Below are 16,633 nucleotides of genomic sequence, written 5' to 3'. Positions count from 1 at the left end.
CTGAATAACCTAACATGCTTACAGGTTCCCTAAATAAAAGGTATGAAATGTACACAAGCCAAGATTGCTTTTGAGAGAACAAAACACTAGAAGATGGGCAGAGAAGGTCTTTGCCTGAAAGGGCTATAACGCTAAGACCTTCAGAGTGCCCCTGGCCCTCCACACACACACCCATTCCCAGCTGGACCGAATCCTGCAGAACCCCCATTGCAGACTAATTATCTAGCCCAGAGTGCGAGTCTGAATACCGAGGGACGAAGCAGAGATTATTGAAAACCACGGCTGGCCCCCAAATACATACCATCACGGATGCTTATTGTGGGTACGCCAGCCGACATAAACAACAGGAATTTTTTTTTTTAAAGGAGGCCTATTGTTGATGCCAAGAAGTGCTTGCTGACAGGGGTGATATAGCTGTTCCTGAAAGACTCTGCCAGAGCATGACCAATACAGACGGGATACTGGCAGCCAACCATCGGACTGAGCACAGGGAGCCCAATGGAGGAGTTAGGGGGGAAGAACTGAATGAGTTGAAGGGGTTTGCAACCCCATAAGAACAAAATACAACCACCAAAACTCCCAGGGACTGAACCACCATCCAAAGATACACATGGAGGGAGCCACGGCTCCAGCTGCATAAACGGCAGAGGACGGCCTTGTTGGGCACCAAGGCCCTTGGTCCTGTGGAAGCTTGGTGCCTCAGTATGGGGTAAGGCTAGGGGGGTGAGTCGGGAGTGGGTAAGTGGGTGGGAGAGCACCCTCATAGAAGCAGTGGGAGGGGGGATGGGATTGGGGGGTTATGGGAGGAAACTAAAAGGTGATAACATTCAAATGTACATAAATTAAAATAACAATAGGGGTTGGGGATTTAGTTTTCGCGGTAGAGCGCTTTGCCTAGGAAGCTTAAGGCCTAGGTTGGTCCCAGCTCCGGAAAAAAGAACCACAAAAAATAAATAAATAAATAAATAAATAAATAAATAAATAAATAGGAAAAAGAGTAGGCCATGCCAAGTTAATTTTCCATCAACTTTTCAATATTATACAATTGCTATATAAACAAGGAAGAACCTTGGAAGATGAAGCATAGAGAATGATTTTAGATCCAATCTAGATTACAGAAGTCTCTAAGAGAGGACAAGACATAGGTTTAAAAAAAAAAAAGATATACAAGCTAAAAAAAAAGAGGGCCCATGCAGGAGGATCATATTAGTTTTTAGGTTAGCCTGGACTACAGAGTTTCAGGCTAGCCTGGGCTGTACATTGAGACCTCATCTCCAAAACAAAACAAAAAAATAGCCAAATGTGGTGGCATATACCTTTTAATCCTTAACACTCATGAAGCTCACAGACAGAAGTTCTCTGTGAGTTCAAGGCTGGCTTAATCTGTCATAGTGAGTTCAGATAGCCAGGGACTATGTAGAGAGAGCGCCATCGGTAGCCAAACTTTACTCCCATCTTGGGACCAGTCTCCTCTTAAAGAAAACAAAAAAAAAAAAAAAAGGCCAGAACTTGACTACAGATGAACTCAAGCTTCCCCCAAGTACCAGGAAGGACCCCATGGTTTGTCATGGCCAGGTTATTCTCGACTACTTCCCAACAGATCAATCTCAAAGATTGGGGTCTGCTTTCGTTTCAGATGTACTTTCAGACTGTTGGATCGCGTGCAAGTCTTGCTTCAGAGCACCCACCTGTCGGCTTACAGGTCCTCAATTAGACACTGGCCAGCCTGGACACTCCTCCCTCACCCCCTCACTTGTCAATTTTCTCCTATAAAAACGTCCTGCTGAGCTTGGGGGCTGCTCTGCCTTCCCTTCCTATCCTGCTTGTAATAAGAGACTCCAATGCTAAAATGAGAGGCGGCTCCTTGGTGTCTTTGTGGTTCAAGAATGCTTCCTGGTATAACAATATATATTATATATGGAGAGGGGGCGGACAGTTGAGATAGCATTCTTACATCTGAGGACCCCTCTATTCACTAATTTTCATGTTTTATGGGGAGTGGAAGAAAGTGTTGAAGCTTTGAATCCAAACCTCTGCTGGACTTTTAATCTGTGAAAAAATATGGAGAAGGTGAATCCCTGCCTCACTACAGAAGGCCAGAGAGGGTCACTGTAACAGACTGAAGGGTTCTGGGGTTTCCAGTGCTTACGTGCAGGAGTGCTCTGCGTTTCAAATCAAGCGACATGTATGAACTTGGGGCAACGTGCTTGCTCAGCCTTTCCAGCCAGTCATAGAGCAGCATGTTTCAAAAGAAACCCGTCCCATGGTGGATTTGAACATGTTGGCCCAGGAGTAACTTACAATGAGGAGGTGTGCCTTGTTGGAAGTAGGTCACTATGGGGATGAGTAGGCTCCTCCTCTTAGTTGCCTGCAAGACACTCTTCTGTCTGCCTTTGGAGACAAAATACAGAACTTTCCACCCTCCAGCCCCACATCTGCCTGGAAGCCGCGCTCCCGCCTTTGATGATAATGGACTGAAGCTCTGAACCTCCAAGCCAGCCCCAATTAAATGTTGTCCTTTTTATAAGAGTTGGCACTATAAGAGTTGTCTCTTCACAGCAATGGAGACCCTAACCAAGACCATCTAACAACACTTGATAAACATAATCACAATGGAAACTTACCAAAATGCTTAGATCATGTAAGTATACACAAACAGGGTTAATTTGACCTTTACCTGGTCCTTTTGATACTGTAATGCCATGCCACGTGGAACACATACTGACAGGATAATTTAAATCCTTTTGTGACCTGTACCACTTGATAATCTGAGGACTGTTTAATCTTGTCAAGTTCCATTTCCATTTCAAACCTGCTCTTTTAAGAATCGATTGTGCCACTTGTCCCGATTTAAAATCCTGCACGTGTCCAGAATTAACAATTACATCTGTCTGAAAAGGAAGAAACACAGGATTAATTGTTAACTCCCTCCTCCCAACATAACTAGCTTGTACATCCCTCAAAGTTTAGAGAAATACTTTTTGAATATTCCAAATCCAAAACTTTTTTTTGAAATGAGACATTATTTCTGAAAGAATTCATTTTATGGCTATGAGGCTGCTTGCCCCATTTTGAAATTATACTTAGATAAATGATATTGTCATTATTTTGTCTTCTGTTGAATTATACTTAATATATTTCAAGCTTTGGATCATCCCTTTCATTTCTTTTGTTTTAAAAGACTATATTTTCAGGACAGAGAGTTGGTTCCATGATTAAGGGCACTTTTGCTCTTGCAGAAGACCTGGGTTCACTTCCCAGAACCCACACGGGCTCAGAACCATCAGTAGCTTTACTTCCAGGGGATCTGAAGCCCTTCCAATTCTGCAGTCACTAGGCATGACTTTGGTGCCAAACACACATGCAGACGAGACACTCATACCCATAAACTTCTAAAATAAATTTAAAAGAAGATTTTATTTTCAATACGCATGCATGTCTCTGTGCGGGTTTGTACACAAAAGTGTAGTGCCTGAGGGTGTCAGATTCCCCGAAGCTGGAGTTAAAAAGAGTTGGGAGCTGCCCAATTGGCGGGGTAGAGACAGAATTCTTAAAGTTATTTACATGCAAAAGTCTTTCTCAAGAACAGTCACACTCTTAACAGCTGAGCCCTCTCTCTGAACCTCTTTTGTTGGTTGGTTCTTTCCTTTGTTTTTTTTTGGGGACAAAGTCTCACCGTGTAACCCGCTGCTGGTCTGGAACTCACTATGTAAACCCCGCAGGCCTCAAGGTGACAGAGACCCATCCTTCTCCATTTCCTCGGTACTGGATTCAAACTCATGCACCACCACAACGTGTTTGTTTTGATATCAAGATGGTGTCTCCTGTAGCCTGAGTGACCTCAGACATCCCAAATAGCTGAAGATGACCTTAAATTCCTACTGCTCTTGCTTCTACCTGCCCTGTGTTGGGATTGCAGGTTTATGGGTTCTGAGGACTAAATCCAAGGCTTCAGGCTGCTAGGCAAGTACTAGAGAGGCACTGAACCCCCAGATTAACCTAGAGCCATACCGATGTCTTCAGAGCTAAAATTACCAGCACATAGCCTCCCCCATCCAGCTTTTATGTTGTGTCCCCAGTGCTAAGGACAGAACCCAGGGCCCTTGCACATGTTCAGCAAACATTCTACCACTGAGCCAAACCCCTAGCCCATGGTTATTTTCAAGACACATCCCTACAAGTTTCATTTTCTGCCTTATCTCCTATCACCTCCTGCTGTTTCCCTGTAGGTTGTTTGGTAACAAAGAATAAAATATCTTAGAAACTTTCTACCATCTCCTGCTTTAATGTTCTCATGCACACAGTTAAAGAAGGTATAAACAAGACAAAGGGACTTTAGTGAAATGGGCTTTCTTTAGTTATGGGTCACCAGATACACTTATCCAACTATTCTACAGGTAACCATTTAACCAGTTCATCTTCAGCAGCCATTCTCAACCTGTGGGTCATGGCCCCTTCCGAGGTGTGGAACTGACCCTTTTCACAGGGGTCGCTAAGACCCTCTGAAAGCAGATGTTTACATTATGATTCATAACAGTAACAAAATTACAGTTATAAAGCAAGAAAAAATAATTTCATGGTTGGGGGTCACCACAACATGAGGAACTGTATTAAGGTCACAGCTTCAGCAAGACTGAGAACCGCTGATCTACAGAAACAGAATCCACACAGACACCAGCTACATTTCTTACTACTTTATCTTGTAACTCTGAGAGCAGTGCTAAAGGGAGCTGTGTTCATGCAGCTTCAGTACTGTGATGGTTTGAATGCGCTTGTCCCATAGATAGGGAGTGGTCTGCCAGGAGGTGTGGCTAACACTTCCTGTTGAAGGAAGTGTGTTACTGTGGGGTTGAGCTGAGACCTCCCTCTTTGCTGCCTGGAAGACAGTCTTCTTGGCTGCCTTTGGATCAAAGATGTAAACTTTAGGCTCCTCCAGTCTCATGTCTGCCTGGATGCTGCCATGCTTCCTGCCATGATGACAGTGTGGACTGAACCTCTGAAACTGAAAGCCAGCCCCAATTAAGTGTTTGGCTTTCTAAGAGTTGCCTTGGTCATGGTGTCTGTTCATAGCAATGGAAACCCCAACGAAGCAGTACCAAAATTTTATCATCCATCAAAGGAGACTTAGGTACTTCTGTGGATTTTCTTTGTTTTGTGACAGGGTATCACTATGTCGTCTTGGCTGGCTAGTAACTTGATTTGTAAACCAGGCTGGCCTCAAACTTGATCAAGTCTTCTGCCTTTGTCTCTGGGGTGTGGGGTTCTAGGTATTTGCCAAAGCACTCCGCTTATCATGATATTAATGGTTTTTACCCTGAAAGAGCAATCTGGATTTGTCATTTGGGAGGGGGGCCACTGGAAGGTTCCTCATGCTGCTGACAGTAACCAAAGATAATAAAATCTGTAAAAGGATGTTATTCAATAACACTTCTGCCTAAATGTTAGACGCCACACTAACGACTCCTGGGATATTTCATTTCATGGAATCTCCTCGGCCTTCACTGTCTCACAGGCAGGTACTACTCTCACTGATGGTTAATCTTAATTTGATTGTAGCTGCAGGGCACATCAATGATCCAGAAAAATAAATAAGTAAAATAAACACAATGATGACTTTAAGCGTCGGTGTGTTCAGACGACTTCATCATTTCTCTCATCTGTCTCTTTGTCAAGTCCTCAGAAAGCTCCTGAAAGCCTTCCTCCTGCTAGTTCACAACTCCCACAACCTGGCTCAGCCTGCTTTCTCCAGGGCAGGGAAACCAAACCCCATGCTAAGCAAGTTATTCTGCCACCAAGCCTGCCAGCGTGGGTGCATGTTTTAGATATCGCCAGTAAAGGCTCCCTTCTTTGTCCTGTCCACCATTGCTTTGGCTACCTCTGTGAATATGCTACCTTAATCACCAAATGTACATAGTCTTGGGTTTCATTTTGCTTTCAGATTTTTTTTAAGATTTATTTATTTAATGTACACTGCTTGGCTGTCTTCAGACAAACCAGAGGGCATCGGATCCCATGACAGAGGGTTGTGAGCCCTGTGTGGTTGCTGGAATTGAACTCAGGACCTTGGGAAAACGGTGGCGCCTACCCGCTGAGCCATCTCTCCAGCCCTGTTTTTCAGATGTTGAAGCAGGGTTTTGTTTAGCCAGAGCTGGCTCCCTTCAAACTCAAGGGCTGAGAATGACCTTGTATCCCTGAACCTTGGCTTCACCTTAAAACCAATTTAGGATTATTAAGGGGTATGTACAATTGTCAGCCATATCCCAAATGCTATTTTGTTCACTATTGATAGATTTGCTTTAAGAATGCCAAATGATTTGCCTCTAAATATTGTCAACAAAGCTTTAAAAAAATACTGAAAGTAGGATAAACCAGAGAGATAAGTAACTGAGTCAGTCAAGTTCTTGCCAAGTATGTGAAAAAAAAGCCAGATGTGAAGACAAGTACTCATGATCCCAGTTATGCCAAGAAGACAAACAAATGCCTGGGACTAGCTGACCAGTTGGGCACAGCCTGCTAATAAGTTTCAAACCAATGAGAAACTGTCTCAAAAAAGAAAGGTAGACAGTACTTTGGAACAGCCAGGTTGACCTCTGGCTCCTTCACATGTCACACATATTGAACCCAACCCCATCTCCAAGCATGCATAGACCCACAAATATGCTATCAGCACACATATAAGATACTGCTCTACCCTCTGTTCCTTCATTCAACAACAATATGTAAGCTGAGGCAATCCCAGCTTGGAGGCAGAGGCAGCTAGATCTCTGTGAGTTTAAGACCAGCCTGATCTACATACCAAATTCCAGAACAGCCAAAGCTCTGTAGAGACTTTTGCCTCAAAAAAGTAAAAATAAGAATCTAGTGTTTGAGGCTGAGGCAGGAGGATGACATGGTAGAAAACAAAGCCTGTTTCAAAAACAACAAAGACATCAGAGCCAGCTTCAGTTCTTTGGGACCCAAGAGTATTCCAATTGCTTCTGGTTCCTGAGACTCAGAGCCTAGTCATTACAATTCCCATATTACCACGTGCCACACACTACTGTGACCACCTCTCGGACGTTTAAGTGTTGTTGTTGTGTGTTTTAAAGGAAGGACTGAAGACTGAAGGAAAGAAAGCCATTGGGGTTGGGGATTTAGCTCAGTGGTAGAGAGCTTGCCCAGGAAGCGCAAGGCCCTGGGTTCGGTCCCCAGCTCCGGAGAACCAAAAAGCCATTAAGTTAGGAATAATGAAGCTGGTCTCTAATCCAGATGACCTAGCCCTGACTGACATTCACTCTCTAACCACCCAAAGATGCAGCTTACAGTCTTCCACTTTAAACAACTTAGTAATTAACCATTAGTTCCAGGACTCCCCTATGTCAGTGCCAGGGAATAAAAACAAAAACTTACTGTTTGCAGTTCAATGCAGCCTTGGACAATCTGGAGAGTCAGGCCCTGGCCAATGTGAAGAGTTACACTGGAAGAAGGGTTAGTTTCTAGACTCTCCCAGGAGCTCGGCTCCTTCCCGAGGATTTTTTCTGAGGCGGATTTAAAGGACTCAACAGTGGGGCCCTCATTGCTCACCAGATGAATCTCTCGCAAATTACTGACTGTTTGCTTGTCTTGGAAATAAAGACAGATAGTTTCTAGAATTATGCGTGTACACAAATGCAGAGGGAACTGGAAAATTCCAGAGCTCAGGGCTGGAATTGCTACTGTCTTAATGCATGTATTCCATTTGGTGACATAGTCTAGAATGTTGGCAATGGCGAGTGACAGTAATTCAATAGCTGTCTGGCTGTCCATAACTGTCCACCGAGGTCCAACTGCATGGATAATCAAATGGCAAGGAAGCTTCCCCGCTTTGGTGACAGCATATCCACCGACTGGAATTTTACCATAGGTGGCAATCCATTTTTTGCTCTCTTCTTGGATTTCAGAGCCACCAATTTTCACCAAGCTTCCAGCCAGGCCACCTCCATGCAAAAGGTCTTCATTGGCTGCGTTCACCACAGCATCAACAACATGTCCGGTGAGGTCATCCTTCCAGACAGATAGCTCTATCCCAGGGGTCAGCATCCTTCTGAAGACCTTCTGAGCAGGAGAGCTGCTTCCTGCTGGAGTCGGATATCTCAGGGTACAGATACATCCAAACTTTTTCTGGAGGACTTCATACAACTGACTCTCATTGCTTTTCAAAATTTCGAAGATGTTGTGTTTAATGGGAATTTGCCATCTATGGTGGTGTTCAAGAGAATCGTCGGCTGGAGAAGGAGAAAAGACAAAACAAGAAATGAACACTGGTTCCTGTGAAAAGGACGTTGTTCCTTTCCATGCTGCATTTCTTACTTGGAAAGAGAGATGAACTTCCATTCCCTCCCTTACTGACACTGCTTTTCCCCGCTACATGGAATCAGGTCAAAGATATCTAAGGGTCTTTGAGGCAAAATCATTGGAAAAGGGCTCTGCCTTGTGTGGGGCATTTAGTTAGCAGTCCCTAAAATAAGAAAGCAAGAATGTCTTGAATGTTTGTAAAACACACACACACGCACGCACGCGCACACACAGTAAAATGACTTAATTGAGAGTTCGGAATAAAAGGAATCTGTAGTCATAACTTCGTTGCTTTTCTTAGTGTCTTAGTTTAAGTTTGCTTAGAAGCAGCTCTTGAGAAAAGACTTTTGAGTGTAAATATTTTAAGACTTGATTCTAGAAAACACCAGGGGTTGAAGTTAAGGAGAGAAAGGAAGAAACTAAGACAGGAAAACACAAACAAGCAAGGATCCTATGTGCACTGGTTAGCAAATGAAGATCATTGCTACTAGAGGGCAGAGCAGATCGTATAACTCAGAGTCAGAGCCCTAGAGTAGCTGTTACAAGAGCTGAGATACGTATCCAGCTTCTATGGGTCATTAGTCAAAGCTGTTTCTTATTGAGAGGAGATGGGCAACACAGAACCAGCCAGGGGGTAGAAGACCGGCATCCTCTCTGGCTGGTGGCACTTACTCTGGATCTCACAGTCGAAATCAACAGAGAGTTACAGCCCAGTAGCTAAAAGAATTATTATGCTATGCACGCCCTTCCTTAACCCCAGCACTAGGGAGGCAGAGGCAGGCAGATCTCTGTGAATTCAAGGTCAGTTTGGTCTACAGAGCCAGTTCCAGAACAGTCAGAAGAACTACATGGTGAGATCCTGTCTTTATCACTGGGTTGGGGATTTAGCTCAGTGGTAGAGCGCTTGCCTAGGGAAGCGCAAGGCCCTGGGTTCGGTCCCCAGCTCGAGAACCAAATCACTTACTGCATTTTTAAGGATACAAGATGTCTTGTTCACATCCTTCTTAATTTGTTTATACATGGAAAATCTAGTTAGCTCACAGTCTCTATAGCTATTTGGTACTTGAGGTGAAGTCATGGTTCTCAGGACGACCCCATCCAAGGCTGAGCAATGCCACTTATGGCCTATATGGGGCACCTGTAACACACATCTCAGACTTCCAGAGGCTTCAATCCCGGGGCAGGGGAAGTTGATGATGGTGATAATACAAGGTCCCGCCGTGTAGTCCTTGAATTAGAATCTTCCCCTAAACTTTGGGACTACCACCATACCCACCCAGCATAGATTTTCATACAGTCTGATAGAGTTCTCTTTTTCTTTCATATAAACTTGTTCCACCTCAAAATCCAATTTCTGGATAACCCAACCTGCAGTGTGACAATATCTTTGCCTGCAAATCCCTCTTACAGGGTAGTGGTGGTGGCACACACCTTTAATCCCAGCTCTCAGGAGGCTGAGGCAGGGGAATCTCTTGAGTTCCAGGTCAGACTGGTCTACAGAGTGAGTTCCACAGCAGCCAGGGCTACACAGAGAAACCCTCTGTCGAAGGAAGGAAGGAAGGAAGGAAGGAAGGAAGGAAGGAAGGAAGGAAGGAAGGAAGGAAGGAGGATCCTTTGAAACTGAACTTTTGCCAGACCTTGCAACCAGGTTAATAACATACTTAGATACTCAATCTGTTTCCTGTGTGTGTGTGTGTGTGTGTGTGTGTGTGTGTGGTGTGGTGTGGTGTGTGGTGTGTCTGTCTGTGTGTGTCTGTCTGTCTGTCTCTGTGTGTGTGTCCCTGTGTGTATGTGTCTCTGTGGTGTGTGTGTGTGTGTGTGCGTGTGTGCGTGTGTGCGTGTGTGGTGTGGTGTGTGGTGTGTCTGTCTCTGTGTGTCTGTCTGTCTGTCTCTGTGTGTGTCTGTTATGTGTGTCTGTGTATGTGTGCCCGTGTGTGTGTATGTGTCTCTGTGTGTGAGCCTTTTAACCTCTCATTTAAGAAAGCAATGTAACCAACCTTATATGCTTTGCAGTCAGCTTTTAAAACATAAACTAAATGCATGGCTTTGTGTATGTGAGTACACTGTAGCTGTTTTCAGACACACCAGGAGAGGGCATCGGATCCCATTACAGATGGTCGTGAGCCACCATGTGGTTGCTGGGAATGAACTCAGGGCCTCTGGAACCTCTAAGTCATTTCTCCAGTCCCCAAATGCATAGCTTTAGTCTTAATCTAAAATTGTTCCAAGTCCCTAACCCAGAACAATGTGTGTGCCTGTGTGTGTTTTGGTAATCATTTGCTGAAGGCAGCCAACAGGTTGAAAGAAACCTTAAACAAAATCAATTAACAAATAAAATAAATTACAAAAAAAAGATAAATACAAAACAAAACAACGATAACAAAATAAAAAACAGAATAACAATAAGTGTGAGAAGCAACATGTGGATATATACTGAGAACATCTGTTTGTGGGTCACCGGGGGTCAGTAAAGTAACTTCTTCCCTTCTAAAACTCCTAAAAAACAAGAATTCCGAATTCCTTTACTGTACTGTCTTTTTCTGTGCTGTTAAATAAACTGTTGTTTATTTATAAATGCTGTTAGGGACAGACAACAAGGACAGACAGACATCAGATATACGCAACAGACAGATTACAGACAACAAAGTACAGACAAATGGAGAACATTTCAAAGAATAAAGAGGAAGCTGAACTGTGACTGAAGTTAGTCCCTGTTTCTAATCTGAGCCGCCAAAAAAAAGACTTCTGGTGACCTCTCTTACCCAAAAGAAGCCACAACAAAGCAATTGGTCTCAATTGGCCACCCCTAGGAACTAGGCAGGTTGACTCTCTCAGCTCTTGGTCAGTCTTTCTGCCCATTTTGGCTGCCATAAGTGTCATAAGTCACAGGGCTGGAGGGCTGATGTGCACCTTTAGTCTCAGTGCTCAGTGCTCAGGGCAAAAGCAGGCAGATCTGAGTTCCAGGTCCTCAAAGCGAGACCATCCTCAAACAGATAGAGAACAGAGTCTCTGCCCACAAGGGAAAGGACAGTGGGGGACCTGAGAGAACACGTCTTCGGCTGCCACAGTGCCTCTGAAGCAGTTCCCCTTCCGAAGCCATGTGCCCGAGTCTCCACAGTGTTTGCAGTCACACACCTGAGCCCCTGAAGGGGAGACAGTCTCCTTCTGAGTGCTCTCTTCTGTACTGAGGAAAGAGCTCAGCAAAGGCTTTCTTAAGTAAGAGAGAGAGTGAGGCGATCATACCTGGTCTTTCGGTGGGAGCTGCTGCTCCTGGACCCTGTGAAGAAATGAAAACGGCTGCTTTAAGAGCAGAGATGACCAATCGCACACGCACCACCCACCACGACAAGAAGGAATACCATGGGTTTTCAGGTTTAGAGTTTGGGGAAGGAAATTTTTTGGTTGGTTGTTTAGATTCATTATTCAGTTTGTTGATTTTTTTGTCGTGCTTTTTCATCGTTTGTTTTTTTGTTTTTTTCCCTTTGGTTTTTCAAGACAGGAGTCCCTGTGTAGCCCTGTCTGTATCCTCTGTAGACCAGGCTGGCCTCAAACTCAGCAATCTGCTTGCCTTTGCCTCCTGAGTGCTAGGATTAAAGGCGTGCACCACCACTGCCAGGCTTGCCCTGTTGTTTTTTAATGTGAGTACCTAAAACCCTGAAGACACTAAAAGCTGCATCAACTACTAAACCTATCTATGCCTCTTAAAGTTTGTTTATTTATTTCATGTATGTGAGTACACTGTCGCTGTCCTCAGACACACCAGAAGAGGGCATCTGATCCCATCACAGATGGTTGTGAGCCACCATGTGGTTGCTGGGATTGAACTCAGGACCTCTGAAAGAGCAGCCAGTGCTCTTAACCGCTGAGCCATCTCTCCAGCCCCTATCTATGCCTCTTAAAGAGTTCAATGCGGGGTTGGGGATTTAGCTCAGTGGTTAGAGCGCTTGCCTAGCAAACACAAGGCCCTGGGTTCGGTCCCCAGCTCCGAAAAAAAGAAAAAAGAAAAAAAAGAGTTCAATGCACTTTCTGTTTGTCTGTCTCACACTGTAGGCCAGGTTGGCCTTGAACTCACTATAGAGCCCAAGCTGGCCTTGAACTCACTATAGAGCCCAAGCTGGCCTTGAACTCACTATAGAGCCCAGGCTGGCCTTGAACTCACTATAGAGCCCAGGCTGGCCTTGAACTCACTATAGAGCCCAGGCTGGCCTTGAACTCACTATAGAGCCCAGGCTGGCCTTGAACTCACTATAGAGCCCAGGCTGGCCTTGAACTCACTATAGAGCCCAGGCTGGCCGTGAACTCCCAGCAGTCCTCTTACCTGAGTCTCCCTAGTGCTGAGGTTATGTCTGCCGCAATGCTCAGCTGATGTACTTCTAAGTCAGAATAAGAGAAAAGGCTGGAGGCAAACATCTGAAAAGGCTCAAAGGACTCAACCATAATGAGCCAAAGCTCTCAGATGGGCTCCAAAGTCTTATGGGAATTCTCTGGCCAGAATAGAAAGCATGAGGACCTGAACCTGTCCAGATGCATCTCCCCAGATCAGTAAGGACCCACTTCCAGTTGCTTATTTCATGACAAACAGAAAGTAGGTGTTTTCAGATCGACTCAAGGAGGCCTTTCTCCATGCCCACTTTCATTCCTTGATCTCTCCTGACCCCTGCCCTGAGAGACAACTACTGAAAGAGTTAACAAAAACAAAACAAACAAACAAACAAACAAAAAACCACACCGTATAGAAGGTGGTATGAGACTGGGTCTCATGTAGCTCAGGCTAGCCTCAAACTTGCTACAAACTACCAAGCCCAATTTACGTATTACTGGAAATTGAAGCCAGGGTTATATACATGGTAGATAAGCCCTTTATCATCTGTTCACATTCCTAGTCCTGGAGATAACATAGCCATCCATCACTGCGTTCATTCTGCTAATAATGTTAGTATATTATTTATTAATTTCTTATGTTTTGAATTTTGAGGCAGGGTTTTACTCCGTAGCTCAGGCTACCCTGGAACCTGTTGGGATTTTTCTGCCTTGACTTCCTGAGTACTGGATGCTCCCATACTCACCTATATTAGCACACTCGTTCGTGATTTTCCGTTTCTCACACAGGACAAGGGAAAAAAACTTTTAAAATTTTAATTTTATACATATGGGTGTTCCGCCTGCATGTATGTTTGTGTATCACATGGTTGCTGTGGAGGCCAAAAGAGGGCGCTGGGTCTCCCAGAAGTAGAATCTCCATGTGAGGACTGGGAATTGAACCTGGGTTCTCCGGAAGAGCAGCTAATGCTCTTAACCACTAAGTCATCTCTCCAGCCCCAGGAGACAACTTAAAAAAAAAAACACAAGGGGTTGGGAATTTAGCTCAGTGGTAGAGCGTTTGCCTAGGAAGCGCAAGGCCCTGGGTTCGGGCCCCAGCTCCGAAAAAAAAAGAACCAAAAAAAAAAAAAAAAAAAAAAACAAAACATTATATGTCTGTATGAGCCTGTGTGAGCTGTGTATACTGAAGAAATAAAGTTTCATAGTTTCATAGATATGAGAAACAAAGTTGTAAAAACAAGGTTTTGAGAAATACATCTGGTGGTCAGGATGTCCAGTGATATGAAATAAGTTTTGGTGATCAAGATTCTGACTAAGCTAATTAAGACAAAACAATAACAACTGTTCTTGGAAAGACCCCCCCACCCCTCCCTGTGGTAAATTCCAAGAACAACCGAAAGATGTCATCCTGACCCTGCCCGACTACCCAGTTCACCCCCCCCTCTAAGAGACTTGCCAACTTAGCCGTTTCCCAGTGATTCACCAAGGCCAGGTGTAGAGCTGGATGAGGAAAGTGACCAACTGAGCCAAGAACAGCCCCTTGAGCAGGCCAGCCAATACCTGACCAGATCCTTTGTCCTGTGTACCACCAATGAGAATGGGCCAGCTAACCCTGTTGCTGAAGTCTGCCCTCTGTAACGAATAAAAGTTGTGCGCTTTTTGGGTTCGGGTTTGCCTCTCCCTGCGTGGATAAGCAGCCCCACGTACGTGGATTAAAAACCTTACATCCTCATGCTATTGCAGTGGTCACTTTGTCAATCTGAGTTCTGTGGATGGCGCTCCTGAGGTAAGGCCACTTCGGGGTCTTACAACATAAACCACATGCATGTAAGAGTCAACCAAGACTAGAAAAAGGAAATCAGAGTCCCTAGAACTGAGGTTACAGCAAGATCGTAAGCCACCGAGTGAGTGCTAGGAACCAAACTGTCCTCTACAAGGGCAGTGTAAGGTTATATGAGGCTGCTAGGTGTAACCCAAGGCCCCAGCTTTCTTACTGCTGTGGGGAGAGCTCTTCGTGTAACGATTGGACTTTTCATGATGAAAGGTATTTATATTTCTGGCTTACCGTGTAATAGGCCATTCTTCACGTCCCACGCGGGTCTCCGGATGTTTATACTCGTTTGTGTTTCCAAGTGTACTCTGTAATCCAGGAGATGGTGCCCTGAGTCTGGGAACGGATAAAAAGAATACAGTAAGCCTGACCAAAGCTGAGGCAATTTGGGTTTTGGTGACTGTTTTTGAGATAAGGTCTTATCACGTTACTCTTGCCTGGTCTGGAACACGCTGTGCAGATGAAGCCTCCTGAGTACTGGTATTAAAGGCTTGTGCCACCAATGGCTAAAGCTGAGGGGATCTTCTAAATATACACCATAGGAGGCTGACGTTTTTTTTTTGTTTGTTTGTTTGTTTTGGTTTTTTTTTTTTTTTTTTTTTTTTGTTTGGATGGCTCGGGGGTTAAAAATACTTTCTGCTTTTCCCGGGGTCCTGGGTTCAATTCCCAACAACCACACAGTGGCTCACAACCATCTGTAATGGGATCCGATGCCCTCTTCCGGTGTGTCTGGAGACAGCTACAGTGTACTTATATATAATAAATAAATTTTAAAAAAGAATTTTTTAAAAAAAAGAAAAAGAAAAGAGAAGGAAAAGTATACCATAGGAGACCCGAAAGAAACTTCTGCTCTTTAGTAGTTCTTCATGCCAACAGGGAGGATGACCACGCCACTTTGGCATTGATACTGTTTACCTTCTGGTAATGGTGGTTGAATCAGAGGGGGAAACCTGTAGGGGCTGGAACAGGAAACGCTTTGTGGAAGTGAGGTCTTGATGCTGTTGGTAGACTTAGGAAATGATAGGAAAGTGCTGAGACCAGGAAAAACGTCGAAGGAGCGGCCTTCTCAACAGTGGTGCTCCCCACAGCGTCTCGGAAGACAGAAGACACTGCTTGAACCTGCACGGGGTGCGTTCCCCTGGATCTGTTAGAAACAGCTCTGACCTAAGGGTGTCTGGATGAAAACCTGAAGCTCTGGGAAATTTTACTTTTTCATGATTTTAGCCTAGTAGGCTAATACAACTAAAGATTATGAACTGTTAGACTCACGACTAAAACTTACAATATTGTTATCTAAAACCGTTGCTATCATTGAGTCTCTGGGCTGATCTATAATGTCTTTGCAATAGAAAAAACTGTGTATAGCATCAGAGTCCAGTTAGCCATGCGCATTGAGGAGTAACTCGAATACTAACCGAAACCGCCCGATCGGGATCCGCTGAGCCTCCAGAGGGCAGTGTTGCTTTCACAGAAGAAAGACCTCTAATGTTCCTCGGAGGCTGCTCATGGGAGTCTGCTCTGGGGTGCACTTGTCTGTTTTGAGGAGAGCAGACAAAACTCAAAACTTCCGTTTTCCTGGTCCTTTTATATAGGCTGCTACCAGGAGGTGTGACCCAGGTTTAGGGTCGGTCTTCCCGTCTCAAATCACCCAATCAAGAAAATTGCCCCCAAGCACTATGCAGCTAGCTAGGGTTTTGGATGATTCTAGACGCAGTCAGAAGGACAACCAAGATTCCTCTTCCTCTCCCTGGCCCTGGAACTGAACCCTCTGACTTCAGCTCTCCCAGCCAAGGAAGGATACTTTCCTCCCCTCCCCCACCCCACCTTAAGATTCCGCTTGAAACCAGCGCTTTGACTTTTGCTTGGTTCACAGGTACTTATTGCTTCTGTGCTAAGTGCCTCTTTACCTCACTCTCTAGGAAGCAAGTAGACCTATGCTATTCGCTGACTTAAGGCCCCAGAGCAGAAAATCCCTAAGGTGCCCATCTAAAGGGAAAAGAACTGGTGATAGGTCACCAAGCAGGTAAACTCCCTCCACTTGAAATCAGAATCGCATCTCAGTAAATACCAGTTCTAACAATCATATAACAAAATCATATAACAAAAGCACAAACAAGTGAAACTCTTTACCCTCTACTCCGCTCCACCCTTGGGAAGCCTGAGGCTGAG

The 16,633-nt window shown here is 44.6% G+C and overlaps 2 protein-coding genes across 2 annotated transcripts in view; one reads left to right on the top strand and one right to left on the bottom strand.

Annotated features, from left to right (window-relative positions):
- Window positions 1-16,633, bottom strand: part of Kpna1 (karyopherin subunit alpha 1) — a 257,120-nt gene that overhangs the window by 74,982 nt on the left and 165,505 nt on the right.
- The window catches only part of LOC116898817 (protein FAM162A-like), a 232,486-nt gene that overhangs the window by 111,122 nt on the left and 104,731 nt on the right, over window positions 1-16,633 (top strand).

The sequence above is a fragment of the Rattus rattus genome, chromosome 4, assembly GCF_011064425.1.
Source record: "Rattus rattus isolate New Zealand chromosome 4, Rrattus_CSIRO_v1, whole genome shotgun sequence".
In the NCBI taxonomy this organism is placed as follows: Eukaryota; Metazoa; Chordata; class Mammalia; order Rodentia; family Muridae; genus Rattus; species Rattus rattus.
The sequence above is the reverse complement of the archived record's forward strand: the minus strand, read 5'-3'. Positions and strand labels throughout refer to the sequence as shown.